The following is a 15304-nucleotide window of genomic DNA, read 5'->3' on the forward strand; positions in this document are numbered from 1 at the left end:
TATAAATATTTAGAGAATGGAGAAAAAATGGAAAAATGGGAAGAGCAAGTTTGGAGAAAAAAAATCAAGAACTCATTCTCAAATATGTTAAGTTTGAGGTATCTATCTGATATCCAAGCAAAGACAGTTTAATAAAGAGATCTAGACTGGAAACATACATTTTGGAATCATCAGGATAGAGATGTTATTTAAAGCTACGAGACTGGATTAGGTTTACTTAGGGAAAAGGGTGGAGAGAAAAATTAAGGAGTCTAAGGACTTAGACCTGAGATATTCTAAAATTGGGAGGATACAGATGTCAGGAGGAAGTAGTAAACTGGGGTGAAAGAAAGCACCCTTCTTTTCCAGATATATGCTCAGGAGTGTGATTTCTGGATCATATGGTAACTCTTAATTTTAGTTTTTAAAGGCATTCCATACTGTTCTCCATAGTGGCTGTACCAATCTACATTCCCACCAACAGTATATCAGGGTTCCCTTTTCTCTACACCCTCTCCACCATTTATTATTTGCAGACTTTTTTTCATGGCCATTCTGACCAATTCAAGGTGATACCTCATTGTAGCTTTGATTTGCACTTCTCTAATAATTAGTAGGGCTTCCCTGGTAGTTCAGCGGTAAAGAATCCACCTGCCAATGCAGGAGATGCCTGTTCAATCTCTGGGTTGGAAAGATCCCCTGAGGAAGGAAATGGCAACCCCCTCCAGTATTCTTGTCTGGGAAATCCCATGGACAGAGGAGTCTGGCAGGCTATAGTCCATGGGGTTGCAAAGAGTTGGGCACGGATTAGCGACTAAAACAACTGTTTATGTAAACTGGCAACTAATACATAGATTCATTCTTATTGAACATTTCAACAATACAGAAATACCTAGAATTAATATCAAAACTCCTTTTCCCCACATCCATCACAATTCTGTCCCAGAGGAACTGTTTTTGTCACTTGGGGTGTATTCCTCCAAACATTTCTCTATGCATTTTCATACATGATGCTGATATACTGGCTTGGTAAAAAGTGATTTTTCATAAAAGAGTTCATGAATACATATTGCTCTTTAGCTTTCTTTTCACATATAATGAGGTATTAGTCATATTTCTATGTCAGCATTGTAGCTCTAATCCATTCTTCTAACTCCTACACGGATTGCACCTATTCAAATGTGTGTAAAAAAAAGTTTAAAAAAAGATATATCCACATTCCCTGATTGAAAGAAAGCTAAAGGAGCTTCAGTTTTATTTTTTGGACTTTGAACGCTTTCCCTTCATTATTTTTTGCTTCCAGTGATGTCCTGGAAATTGTTCCCTGAAATTAAACTGTTTAATGTAAATGTCTGTCATGTCTTTCTCTTTCCTTGAAAAATATATTTACAATAGTTGCATTTTGCAGCATTTTTCTAAATTTAGCTCATTTCAGTACTTCATCATGTGATTAACTGTAAATCGTCTAACTCTTTGGGTGCTGTGATAAGAAGGGGATTTATCATCATAGATCAGAAATTATTGATGAGTTGCAAACAAATGAAGCAGAAAAAAATGGTGCATGCTTCAAGTACATATAAATACTTAAAATGTTTTTCTATGTGCTTGAGTCAGCATAGCATCAGACCTTCTCTGCATTGTTTGTTAAATGTTCTTAGTACAAATTTACAATATTAAGTGATAGTTCTCCCTAGGGAAGATTAGAAATTAAGGAGGAGCTCAGTGACTGAAACACATTCACACATTTCTTGGTTTAATCACACTTTCTTGATGGAATTTGTCCCCTAATTCTTGTTTCCCATATTTGTTTCATTCTGATGAAGCCTGCCTCGAGCTCAATTTGGTTGAAAATAAAAACTTGTTCTTACTGATGGTGATAGATACCTTATTGCATAAATTATGGCCTTTGAAGTTTACATAGTAGATTGGATTAGTTCTTTAGAGTTGAAAGATAAGCAAGTTTCAGATGGCTTATCAATAGGATCGAAGTAGAAGTAGTGTTTCCATTACATACGTTTGACATGAAATCCAAATAAGCAAGCACAATAGCAAAACACACATAGACACACACACACACATATATGCTTTCTATTAATAATTTTCAAAAATTTAATGTAAATATTTCTATTATATAGGCCCTTGTGATTAGTCAGTTTGCCAGTGACTGAATAAATAAGATTTATGTTGTTAAAGAGAAGTTTTTCACATGTGTGAATATCACTACATTTTCTCCATTCTTCATCATAGTCTGTTTGAATATAGCATAATGCCAAGTTCACTAGCACTTGCATTTGAAATGGTCTGCCATGCCACGTGCCTTCCTCACAAAGGAAAAGGCATGTCCTCTACCTTTAAAAAATATCTAGTTCAACTATTGCTGTTTTTTACATACAATATCCAGAATACAATCAAAAATTATGAGACATGAGCTGAGTATAAAAATGTGACCTGTAATTAAGGCAGAAAAAAGTCCACAAAAGCAGAAAAGATGAAAACTTCTAATCTGAAAAGACACATACACCCCAGTGGAAATAACCTAAGCATCCATTGCAGATGAATGGATAAAGAAGATGTGGTATGTATATATATATATACACAATGAAATATTACTCAGACATTAAAAAGAATCAAATAATGCCATTTACAGCAATATGGACGGACCTAGTGAGTATCATACTAAGTGAAATAAGTCAGACAGAGAAAGATAAATATCATATGACATCGCTTATATGTGGAATCAAAAAAAATGATTTATTTACAAAAAGTTCATTATTTACAATGAACTTATTTACAAAACAGACTCACAGACATAGAAAACAAACTTATGAGGGGAAGGGATAAATTAGGAGTTTGGGATTAACAGATACATACTACTGTATATAAAATAAACAATAAGAACCTAATGTATAGCAGAGGGTCTGCTGCTGCTGCTAAGTCGCCTCAGTCGTGTCCGACTCTGTGCGACCCCATAGACGGCAGCCCACTAGACTCCTCTGTCCCTGGGATTCTCCAGGCAAGAATACTGAAGTGGGTTGCCATTTCCTTCTCCAATGCATGAAAGTGAAAAGTGAAAGAGAAGTCGTCTAGTCGTGCACGACTCTTAGTCACCCCATGGACTGCAGCCCACCAGGCTCCTCTGTCCATGGGACCTTCCAGGCAAGAGTACCCGAGTGGGGTGCCATAGCAGAGGGCCTATATTCAATAGATTGTAATACTGTAATAATCCATAATAGAAATGAATCTAAAGTATATATATATATATATATATGTGTGTGTGTGTGTGTGTGTGTTTGTATATATGTGTGTGTGTGTATATATATGTGTGTATGTGTATATATATGTGTGTGTGTATATATATATAACTGAATCACTTTGCTATACACCTGAAACTAACATAAAACCAAATATACTTCATTTTTTTCAAAAGTTCCTATTTTATATACATACTCATACCATGAATTTATATATGCACAAACAGCCTTCAAGAGGAGCTCAAAACCAGAGTCATCTTTTGCACCTCTCTACAACCTTGACTTCAGTACTTAATGAAATGAAGTCTTAGCTTTGTTACCAAATAAGAGGATGTAATGATTTGTGCTTATCTTTTTTATTTATTTTTAATTGGAGGATAATTGCTCTACAAGGTTGTGTTGGTTTCTGCCATACATCAACATGAATCAGTACATATGCCCCCTCCTGAACCTCCCTCCCACCTCCCACCCCACCCCATCGCTCTAGGTTGTCACAGAGCATCAGGTTGAGCTCCTTGCATCATACAGCAAGCTCCTACTGGCTATCTATTTTACATACAGCAATATATATGTTTCAATGCTAGATTAGTGCTTATCTTTGTTCACCATATTATGCTTCAATTCCATCTGGTATACCTCAATTCAATTCTGGTATGAACCATGTGGGGTTAACACAGACCCCACCAGTTAAAAGGCCCAGCCTACAAGAAGATTGCCTCACTTCAGACCAATGAGCTACAAATGTGGGGGGTTACCACAAGCCCCCTAATGTTTGATAATTCACTAGAATGACCCACAGAATTCAGGAAAATGCTATCTTTATGATGACAGTTTTATTAAAAAGGAGTTGTAACTCAAGAACAGCTAAATAAAGAGACACACAGGACGAGGTCTAAGATGGTCCCAAACTCAGAGCTTCTGTGCCCTGTCTTCATGAAATCGAGGTACATCACCCTCCCAGCACATCAACATGTTCACCAACCAGAAACCATCACTGAGTTCAGTATCCAGAATTTTAAGTTGGGTTTCATTAATTAATGAAATGAAATTAAACCCAATTTTTACTTGGGTTTCATTACATAAGCATGACTGATTGAATCATTGGTCACATGACTTAACTCAGTCTCTAGCCTCCGTCCCTCCCCATAGGTCAGGCTGTCTCAAAGTTTCAATTCCATAATCATATGGTTGGTTTTTCTGACAGCCAGCCTCATTATCATAAACTCAGATGTGATCCAAGGGGCTCATGAATAACAGAAACACTTCTATCACTTGGGAAGTTCCAAGGGTTTCAGAAATCCCCAGCAAGGAACCTGGGACAAAGAAGAGAAATTTTATTATAAATAAAGCAAACCTCCTGGGGACAGTACTTAAACTTAACAAATCCAGCATTTTTACATTTTCAATCTAGAACTGCCAACATGTGTGTTAATCACTCAGTCATGTCCGACTCTTCGCAACCCCACGGGCTGTAGCATACCAGGCTTCTCTGTCTATGGAATTCCCTAGGCAAGAATACTGGAGTGGGTGGCCATTCTCTTCTCCAGGGGATCTTCCTGACCCAGGGATTGAACCCAGGTCTCCCGCACTGCAGGTGGATTCTTTGCCATCTGAGCTACCAACATAGCATCCTTGAATATCTATTCCATTGATTAATCAACTTTCAGCAAATACTGTAGTTAACACTTCAGGCTTGTAGTTGCTTTATGTATCCATAATCCTGACAGGCAGGACAGCATCATGGGCAAGTGTTATAAGCTACAGAACTAGATTTCTTGGGACTCTGCCACATCTCAGTTCTTAGGCAAATTACCTGCCTCCCCAACAGAAAAAAATGAGATGTAAAAATTACACCCATCTCCTATGGTGATTGTAAGGAATAAAAGTGCTAATACAGACAAAGTTTTTAGGATGGTACCTGGCACTCAGTAAATGTTCACTTTTATTGTTGTTATTATACTAGAACTATTGAACACTCTTTACTAATTGTTTTATCTTGGCACAAAGAGCCTTAATGTATACCTAATTATCTTTAAAGTTGGAAATCTTTTCCCAAAAGCAAATAAATCATTGCGTTCTAAAAATAAGAGGGTTGGAGTAAACAATCTTAAGGACTCTTACAACTCAGAAACGTTATGATTATATAACTGGCCTCTTGACAGCTAAACGAGTTCTAACTATGTAGCCTAACTGTTGTGATGTTCTTATATATTCCCTTCATTTCTCTGATACTGTCAACTCATTGCAAGTTATCATGTAATGCAGAGCTTCATAACTGATTTTTCATCATTGTTATTTGAATATGAAGAAATAATCTCTGCCAGTATGTCCCAGACACACTCTATTTCAGAACCATATTGCCGAGATAGGAGACAAAGTTTAAGGACATACCCAGATCTGCAGGTGTCTATCAAGGTGGGAAAGAGCTATTTTCTCTTTTCTACAAAGGAAAGTCTACTTTATCCCTCCATTTGGGAACAGAGAAGGAAACCTATCTTCTGCCAAACTCATCCTTTATTATTACATATCCTCTGTGTTTGTCTTTCACTCATCTTTTTTTGTCTGGAACCAGTTCAATCCAGTTGATGTGACAGATCATAAAATTTCATTAAAACCATTTAAAATTTCTAGCATCCTGCCATCTCTTTGCCTCAGATTTTTTCTTATTATTTCACCTGTAGGCTAGAATCCCACAAGCTACATCTGGATGGGAGAAAATTAAATCAATTTCTCCATTTCTATAGATCAGTTTCTGGAAGATAAATGCTTTGTTTTGGTTTCTTTAGAAAGCTAACATTCAAATGTTAAGAACCACTCGAGCTTAATGCAGAAGAGGCATGATTCCTAATCCTCATATAAATAATCAGCAAGTAACCAAGCATATCATTTCCTTTGAGTACATATCTATGTGCCAGAACAGCTTCAGTTATGTGGTCCATTCAGAATGCCTCAAATTGATAACAGAGCAGAGTAATGAGAATGGATTTAAAAAGTACTTTGGGGGGAAAAATGACCAAATAGCTTAATTAAACATAATGAAAATAATAGAGAAGAAAATAGGGGGAAAGTCAAATATTTAAGAAGGGAGTATTATATTGGAGAATGCTGTCTATGCCCTATATCTTAATGTTAGACATCTTTTCCATTAAAATGTGAAGGGAGTATTATATTGGAGAATACTGTCTATGCCATATATCTTAATATTAGACACCTTTTCCATTAAAATGTGAGCTTACTGGTTTGCATGGCTAAAACACTGAAATTTTGGCTGCATGAGTTGCATGGATCCAAGGCCAGCTAACCTGCATGAAGTATCCAGAATGTTGACTCATGGCTAAACACCCACCTGGAAGATCTGTGCCATGCCATAGGACTCTGCCCTTGCTCCTGTTTCAGTCAACAGCTGTGTCATTTTTATCTAAATGAAGATATCCTTATCAGATTCTCATAGAAAGCCAAATAAAGCAGTAGGGTGATGCTTGATGGACCCAATTTCAAAATTATCTTGGTGCTTGAAACTACATCAAACAAAATTAGACAAAAATAAAATAAAATTTTACATTTAAATTTGTTTTTTTTTAATTGCACAAGAATAGCATAAGGAGATCTGCTTTAACTGCATTTCTTATGAAAATTACCTGCTAATTTATTTTAGGATAAAATCAATATGAGCCAACAGCATAAACTAGCCTAAATAGGATAATGAAAACGATTTGCATTAGTCAAAAAAGCAGTCCAGATCAAGAATCTGAAAACACTATGTGCTCATGGTGCTGTGGTTTGGGTTCATTTTGGATAATTATCATGAGGTCATTAAGAGGAAGGCTGACACCAAGTGTACTTGGACTTACATTTCAGAAACTGGACTAGGTTCTCTATCGTTTACTCTGCCACAGAGAGTTTTTCCCAGTGCTGCTGAGAAACTAACAGCAGCAGTCCACCTCTTCTCCATCTTCTGTTTGTTCTGACAAGAAAAAGAGAGAGAGAAAGAAATGGAGAAGAGGGAGAGAAAGGGCACTGGTGTTTCCTCTTGGTCTTAACTTATTTAGTAATAGTAAAGGTCAGACATGTCCACAGAAATTGGAGATGAAAACCATCTTCAAATAGGCTCCATCCTGGAACGGCTCTTTAGAGAATTTCATCTCCTACACTGGATGGAGGGAGCAACCTGTACTGTCTCCCCCTCACCCAATGTGGAGGGAATCTTATTCCCCCATGTCTTGTACTCTAGGCCTCCTGTCCAAAGGGATGCTTTTTATGTGTTCTCACAGATTTTTTTTTTTTATTTGAGGCACACAACATCAATCCTCAACATATGTGTAATATTTTAATTTTGTTAAAATAAAATTGCTAAAATAAATTTTGTTAAATTGTTAAATGAACGTTTATTTTGTTAAATCAATGCTTGTGAGTAGACATGAATTTATACTACACAGATATCTTGTATATTCTTAAATACAAATGACTTTATAATTTTACTCACTAAACAATCCATCCTCATAAACTGTATTTTCACAGAATTTGCAAAAGGAAGTAAAGTAATTTAAAAGGGTATCAGGTAAATTAAAAAGAAGGGGAGGTTACAAGTAAAATTCTCCCTGGAAACCTTTCTTCAGAATAGAGATAACAAAGGAAGAAAGTGTGAGTGGAGAAGAGTCAAGTTAGACATATTCTTCAAACTGTTGAAAGACTCTCAAGAAAGAGAAGATGGACATACTCTCATTATATCAACTAATGATCAGAAATGACAATGACAGAGCTTTCTATTCAATGTAAGAAGAATTTTCAACAATGAAAAGAGCTTCAGCTAAAATAGCGAGCTCTGGGAAGAATTCAAGCAGGGGTTGGGTAATTTCTCAATGACACAAAATTCATGGAGTTCAAGGTTGATTAGAGGATCTCTAAGGGATTACCAACACTTAAGAGTCTGTTATTTGTGCGTATGATAAAACACAATAAAACTTTAAAATGTAAAAATTATAAAAGGGATAATGTCAAGACTTTGCTCATAACTGTACAATTGCATTACTCAAAATATGGCTATTGTTGACAAGTTAAATGATAGTAACATTACACAGCCAAAGACTGCAGTACATGTATAATTTTAAAGACTGAGGTTGTATGAGAACCTTGAGAAAGGATGACAAATTTGTGAAACATACTGGGTTTTTGTTCAAAAAGAGATTTAAAAGTATGTTTAATGAGCTCAGGAGGGGGGAAAAAAAAGCAAATAAGGCATTATTTAAAGGAAAGCACGTGAACACAATCCTTCTTTGAAAAACTACTAAATGGTAATTCCAATCAAAGACAAAGTAAATCAAAACAAAGAACTCTGAAACAGAGAAGCCAAGGTAAAATGATGATAGTGGGAAGTTTTGAAACTGTTTGAGTAAATACAGACCAAAGGCTAAAATGACCATAGGGATTATGGCTCCATGTGAAAGGCACCTTCTCTCCACCAGGAGGATAGAAGACATCCTCATCACCAGAGACTGGGGATTCAGGGCCATGGAGGCTGTATAAACAGACCTGTTAACCCTTATCTTTCTAGTTACTACATTTTTAAATTGGAGTATAATTGCTTTACAATGTTGTTTTGGTTTCTGCTGTACAATGAGAAGCAGCTACATGTGTATGCATACCCTTCCCTCTGGAGCCTCCCTCCCATCTCCCCCATCCCACCCCTCTAGATCATCACAGAGCGCTGAGCTGGGCTCCCCATGCTATGCAGCAGCCTCCCACTAGCTGTCTATTTTACACATGGTAGTGTCTAGTCACTACTTTTTCACTATTCACTATCCATAGCCCAAACTCCTTTGTTATGTGAATTCTTCACAAATTTATTACTTCTTTGTCTAAAAGATATAAAAGCTTCCAGCTCTGGTCACTTCATGTCTTCATTCCCTTGTGAAGGCTTCCCTGCATACATAAAAATTCAACAAAAAAATATATATATACACATTTCTCCTGTAAATCCGTCTTGCCTGCTCAGTTTCTTCAGTCCTGTCTGCCTATTTGCGACCCTATGGAATGTAGCCCGTCAGGCTCCTTTTGTCCAAGGGATTCTCCAGGTTAGAATACTGGACTGGGTTGCTGAGCCATCCTCCAGAGGATACTCCAGATCCAGGAATCAGTGTAATTCTTAGGCCCAGATATCCGAAAGGATAGAAGAGAGTTTTTCCTCCCGATATAAATAGCTCTTTGTGATTATGAATTCATTGCTTTGTTTCGCCCTACATAGTTGGGTGCTGGCATTATAAATAAATAATTTTTTAATTATGAGTTTCAATATAAAAGTTTAAAGAGTATGTTCAGTTCACTTCAGTTCAGTCACTCAGTCGTGTCCAACTTTTTGCGACCCCATGAATTGCAGCACACCAGGCCTCCCTATCCATCACCATCTCCCTGACTTCACTCAGACTCACATCCATAGAGTCGGTGATGCCATCCAGCCATCTCATCCTCTGTCGTCCCTTTCTCCTCCTGCACCCGATCCCCCCAGCATTGGAGTCTTTTCCAATGAGTCAATTCTTCGCATGAGGCGGCCAAAGTACTTGAGTTTCAGCTTTAGCATCATTCCTTCCAAAGAACACCCAGGGCTGATCTCCTTCAGAATGGACTGGTTGGATCTCCTTGCAGTCCAAGGGACTCTCAAGAGTCTTCTCCAGCACCACAGTTCAAAAGCATCAATTCTTCAGTGCTCAGCTTTCTTCACAGTCCAACTCTCACATCCATACATGACCACTGGAAACACCATAGCCTTGGCTTGACGGACCTTTGTTGGCAAAGTAATGTACACTGCTTTTGAATATGCTATCTAGGTTGGTCATAACTTTTCTTCCAAGGAGTAAGCGTCTTTTAATTTCATGGCTGCAGTCACCATCTGCAGTGATTTTGGAGCCCCCAAAAATAAAGTCTGACACTGTTTCCACTGTTTCCCCATCTATTTCCCATGAAGTGATGGGACCAGATGCCATGATCTTAGTTTTCTGAATGTTGAGCTTTAAGCCAACTTTTTCACTCTCCACTTTCACTTTCATCAAGAGGCTTTTGAGTTCTTCTTCACTTTCTGCCATAAGGGTGGTGTCATCTGCATATCTGAGGTTATTGATATTTCTCCCGGCAATCTTGATTCCAGCTTGTGCTTCTTCCAGTCCAGCGTTTCTCATGATGTACTCTGCATATAAGTTAAATAAGCAGGGTGACAATATACAGCCTTGATGTACTCCTTTTCCTATTTGGAACCAGTCTGTTGTTCCATGTCCAGTTCTAACTGTTGCTTCCTGACCTGCATACAGGTTTCTCATCGGGCAGGTCAGGTGGTCTGGTATTCCCATCTCTTTCAGAATTTTCTACAGTTTATTGTGATCCACACAGTCAAAGGCTTTGGCATAGCAAATAAATCAGAAATAGATGTTTTTCTAGAACTCTCTTGCTTTTTCCATGATCCAGCAGATGTTGGCAATTTGATCTCTGGTTCTTCTGCCTTTTCTAAATTCAGCTTTAACATCTGGAAGTTCATGGTTCACGTATTGCTGAAGCCTGGCTTGGAGAATTTTGAGCATTACTTTACTAGCATGTGAGATGAGTGCAATTGTGCAGTAGTTTGAGCATTCTGTGGCATTGCCTTTCTTTGGGATTGGAATGAAAACTGACCTTTTCCAGTCCTGTGGCCACTGCTGAGTTTTCCAAATGTGCTTGCATATTGAGTGCAGCACTTTTACAGCATCATCTTTCAGGATTTGAAATAGCTCAACTGGAATTCCATCACCTCCACTAGCTTTGTTCATAGTGATGCTTTCCAAGGCCAACTTGACTTCACATTCCAGGATGGCTGGCTCTAGGGGAGTGATCACACCATCGTGATTATCTGGGTCATGAAGATCTTTTTTGTACAGTTCTTCTGTGTATTCTTGTCACCTCTTCTTAATATCTTCTGCTTCTGTTAGGTCCATACCATTTCTGTCCTTTATCGAGCCCATCTTTGCATGAAATATTCCCTTGGTGTCTCTAATTTTCTTGAAGAGATCGCTAGTCTTTCCCATTCTGTTGTTTTCCTCTATTTCTTTGCATTGACTGCTGAGGAAGGCTTTCTTATCTCTTCTTGCTATTCTTTGAAATTCTGCATTCAGATGCTTATATCTTTCCTTTTCTCCCTTGCTTTTTGCTTCTCTTCTTTTCACAGCTATTTGTAAGGCCTCCCCAGACAGCCATTTTGCTTTTTTGTATTTCTTTTCCAATAGGGATGGTCTTGATCCCTGTCCTGTACAATGTCACAAACCTCATTCCATAGTTCATCAGGCACTCTATCTATCAGATCTAGGCCCTAAAATCTATTTCTCACTTCCACTGTATACTCATAAGAGATTTGATTTAGGTCATACCTGAATGGTCTAGTGGTTTTCCCTACTTTCTTCAATTTAAGTCTGAATTTGGCAATAAGAAGTTCATGATCTGAGCCACAGTCAGCTCCTGGTCTTGTTTTTGTTGACTGTATAGAGCTTCTCCATCTTTGGCTGCAAAGAATATAATCAATCTGATTTCGGTGTTGACCATGTATAGAGTCTTCTCTTGTGTTGTTGGAAGAGGGTGTTTGTTATGACCAGTGCATTTTCTTGGCAAAACTCTATTAGTCTTTGCCCTGCTTCATTCCATATTCCAAGGCCAAATTTGCCCATTACTCCAGGTGTTTCTTGACTTCCTACTTTTGCATTCCAGTCCCCTATAATGAAAAGGACATCTTTTTGGGGTGTTAGTTCTAAAAGGTCTTGTAGGTCTTCACTCAACTTCAGCTTCTTCAGCATTACTGGTTGGGGCATAGCCTTGGATTACTGTGATATTGAATGGTTTGCCTTGGAAACGGACAGAGATCATTCTGTCGTTTTTGAGATTGCATCCAAGTACTGCATTTCGGACTCTTTTGTTGACCATGATGGCTACTCCATTTCTTCTAAGGGATTCCTGCCCTCAGTAGTAGATATAATGGTCATCTGAGTTAAATTCACCCATTCCAGTCCATTTTAGTTCTCTGATTCCTAGAATGTCGACGTTCACTCTTGCCATCTCCTGTTTGACCACTTCCAATTCACCTTGATTCATGGACCTGACATTTCAGGTTCCTATGCAATATTGCTCTTTACAGCATCAGACCTTGCTTCTATCACCAGTCACATCCACAAGTAGGTATTGTTTTTGCTTTGGCTCCATCCCTTCATTCTTTCTGGAATTATTTCTCCACTGAAATAAAGAGTATGTTAACATTGATCAATTGTGAAATAAACAATTCACTAATGGAAAAAATCTACTTAGTTATCTCTCCCCAACAAACTGTTAGGACTTTCCTAAACAGGACTTCTAGAATTGTAAGTTACTAACATCAGAAGATAATAATAACAAATGCTATCCATAGTGTATGAGACTGTTGTTCATAGTTGAAATTCTTTGTTTAAAGGAAAAAAGTCTTTCATCTGGGATCCTCAAGGACTCTTTCAAAATCTAAGAATGTGAAAAAAATATATAAGAATGTGCTTATGTTATAAGCAAGAGGAAGCAAAAAAGTGACAAGTATGTAGAAGACCTAAACAAAGGCTGCCACTGGGGTCTTGGTAAAGAGGAGACAAAGCCAGTAAGTCTGAGACTTAATAACTGGCTGGACGAATGAGACTGAAGAGAGGAGCAATAAATGGTAACTACAATTTACAATCCTGAGAGTAAAGAAGGATGACAGTACCTAAATTAGAATCAAGTTAGGGGCAGCTTGGTTCAAACCACATTTTATTTTGGGGGTCAGTCAACACCTGAGGACAGCTGTCCAATAAACAGCAACAGGTAGAAGACACAGAAGAGGACAGAGGTCAGGATTAGAGAGATGCATTGACATTCACTGCCACTCCAGACCCCCCACAGGACACCTCCCACTCCCAAGCAGTATGGATCTATGCATGCGTGTGTGCCAAGTCACTGCCATCATGTTCCACTCTTTGGAACCCTATGGACTGTAGCCTTTCAGGCTCCTTTGTCCATAGGATTCTCAGGCAAGAATAATGAAGTCGGTTGCCATCTCCTCCTCCAGGGCACCTTCCTGACCCGGCACAGATCGAACCCATGTCTCATTATGTCTCTGGCATTGCAGGCGGGTTCTTGACCTCTAGCGCCACCAGGGAAGGCCCTATGTACCTATGACTGGATTACAAAACCCACAAAAACTACAGAAGTCCCAGTTGGTTTAAGAGCAGGAAACACAGAGAGAATAATTTCTTTCTTTATTTTCTTCTAAAGAAGGGAAAAGAAAGAAACTCTCTAGTGGAGCAAAATAGATAGACTATGACCTTATAATGTGATTAAAGTCTATTGGTACTGATAAGAAAGGCGACACTTAATTACACAGTGCTTTTCATCTTCTAAGCACATTACAAGTATTATATCAACTAATTAACAATGGGAAACTTGATGTTTCTGAGGAAAGACTGCTTTGACTACTTTTTTTCACCCTTTAGATGAACTTTTTCTAAATCTCAAAATACAACTTGCACAAAATGGGTAATATTTAAGCTTTTCAAACTAGTGGTTATGCCAAGCAGTTCATTTTCCTGGTACTTCAGAGCCGAATTACAATTTAAAAGGGATGTAGGTAAGCTATGTAAAAAGAAAAACAACTCTACTGCTCATAAAAGCCCATCTGGTGAGAGAGCACCACTGGGCCTGATAAATGGTAACATGAAGATGTGTGCTATTGGCCTGTGGCTTCTACATCCTCCAGAAGCAGATGGAAAAAGGGCACCGATTCCACATGCATTGAGGTCTAGTGTGGCTTCCAATTCAGACTTTCTTTTTCACCTCCAGTCATTTTAAAATTAGTGATCATCTGCTGGAGAAGATTCTTGAGAGTTCCTTGGACTGCAAGGAGATCAAAACCAGTCAACCCTAAACAAAATCAACCCTGGATATTCATTGGAAGGACTGATGCTAAAGCTGAAGCTTCAATACTTTGGCCACCTGATGCAAAGAGCCAACTCATTGGAAAAGACCCTGATGCTGAGAAAGACTGAAGGCAGGTGGAGAAGGGGATGGTCAAGGATAAGACAGTTGGATGTCATCACTGATTCAATGGACATGAGTTTGAACAAACTCCGGGAGTTGGTGATGGACAGGGAGGCCTGGCGTGCGGCAGTCCATTGGGTTGCAAAGATCGGACACGACTGAGCAACTGACCAACAAAGCATGTGTCACAAGAAAACTGGGCTAAGAGAGTGTGTTGAACACCCTTTGAAGACAAATTTTTGTTCATGAAAAAGTCTCTTATGAGCAGGTTTAAGAATCGGGATCAGAATTTTCAGCTCTTCCCTCATTCAACTAAAAGGTATTAAATACCTATTATGAGCAAAGTACTCCTAGGAGGGTTAACCTTGTTTAGAGTTGTATGGCACCTCTCTAATCACCTGAAGAAATAGGTAGCTATCATTCCTACATACTCTCCTTCTGCTGCTGCTAAGTCACTTGCTAAGACTCTGTGTGACCCCATAGACGGCAGCCCACCAGGCTCCCCCATCCCTGGGATTCTCCAGGCAAGAACACTGGAGTGGGTTGCCATTTCCTTCTCCAATGCATGAAAGTGAAAAGTGAAAGTGAAGTCGCTCAGTCATGTCCGACTCTTCTCGACCCCATGGACTGCAGCCCACCAGGCTCCTCCATCCATGGGATTCTCCAAGCAAGAGTACTGGAGTGGGGAGCCAGTGCCTTCTCCGACTCTCCTTCTGTCTGTCCATAAAAATCCTGTCTGCCTTGGCTAGGCTTCAATTCCCAGTCGAGAGGAAGGCAGCATGAGATAAGGGAAAATCAGCAGGCTTAGGTTTATACCTGAGCTCTGCATATACTGCTCTAGCAGTAAAAACTTAGGAAGTTATTTACCTCCTCTGGACCTTTGCTTCCTCATACAAGGTGAGAATGGTAAGGCTTTCACAGCAGCATAGCAGAGCATGTATATAGGGTGCAATTGGCTTCGTTCCTTTGATTATGAAAAATGCTTTTTCATTTCTCTTTTTTTTTTCTTTTCTTAAATGTATTTATTTATTTTA

The 15304-nt window shown here is 38.7% G+C and overlaps 1 long non-coding RNA gene across 1 annotated transcript in view; it reads right to left on the minus strand.

Moving 5' to 3' along the window:
- Positions 1–4048: 4048 nt before the first annotated feature.
- Positions 4049–15304, minus strand: part of LOC133237606 (uncharacterized) — a 53631-nt gene continuing 42375 nt past the window's right edge. Inside the window, exons 2-4 of the long non-coding RNA XR_009733268.1 lie at positions 7082–7194; positions 6577–6748; positions 4049–4543 (exon numbers count right to left, since the gene is read on the minus strand). This is a non-coding gene — a long non-coding RNA (uncharacterized LOC133237606). The remainder of the gene's footprint in view (positions 4544–6576; positions 6749–7081; positions 7195–15304) is intronic.

Source organism: Bos javanicus, chromosome 24, assembly GCF_032452875.1.
Source record: "Bos javanicus breed banteng chromosome 24, ARS-OSU_banteng_1.0, whole genome shotgun sequence".
NCBI lineage: Eukaryota > Metazoa > Chordata > Mammalia > Artiodactyla > Bovidae > Bos > Bos javanicus.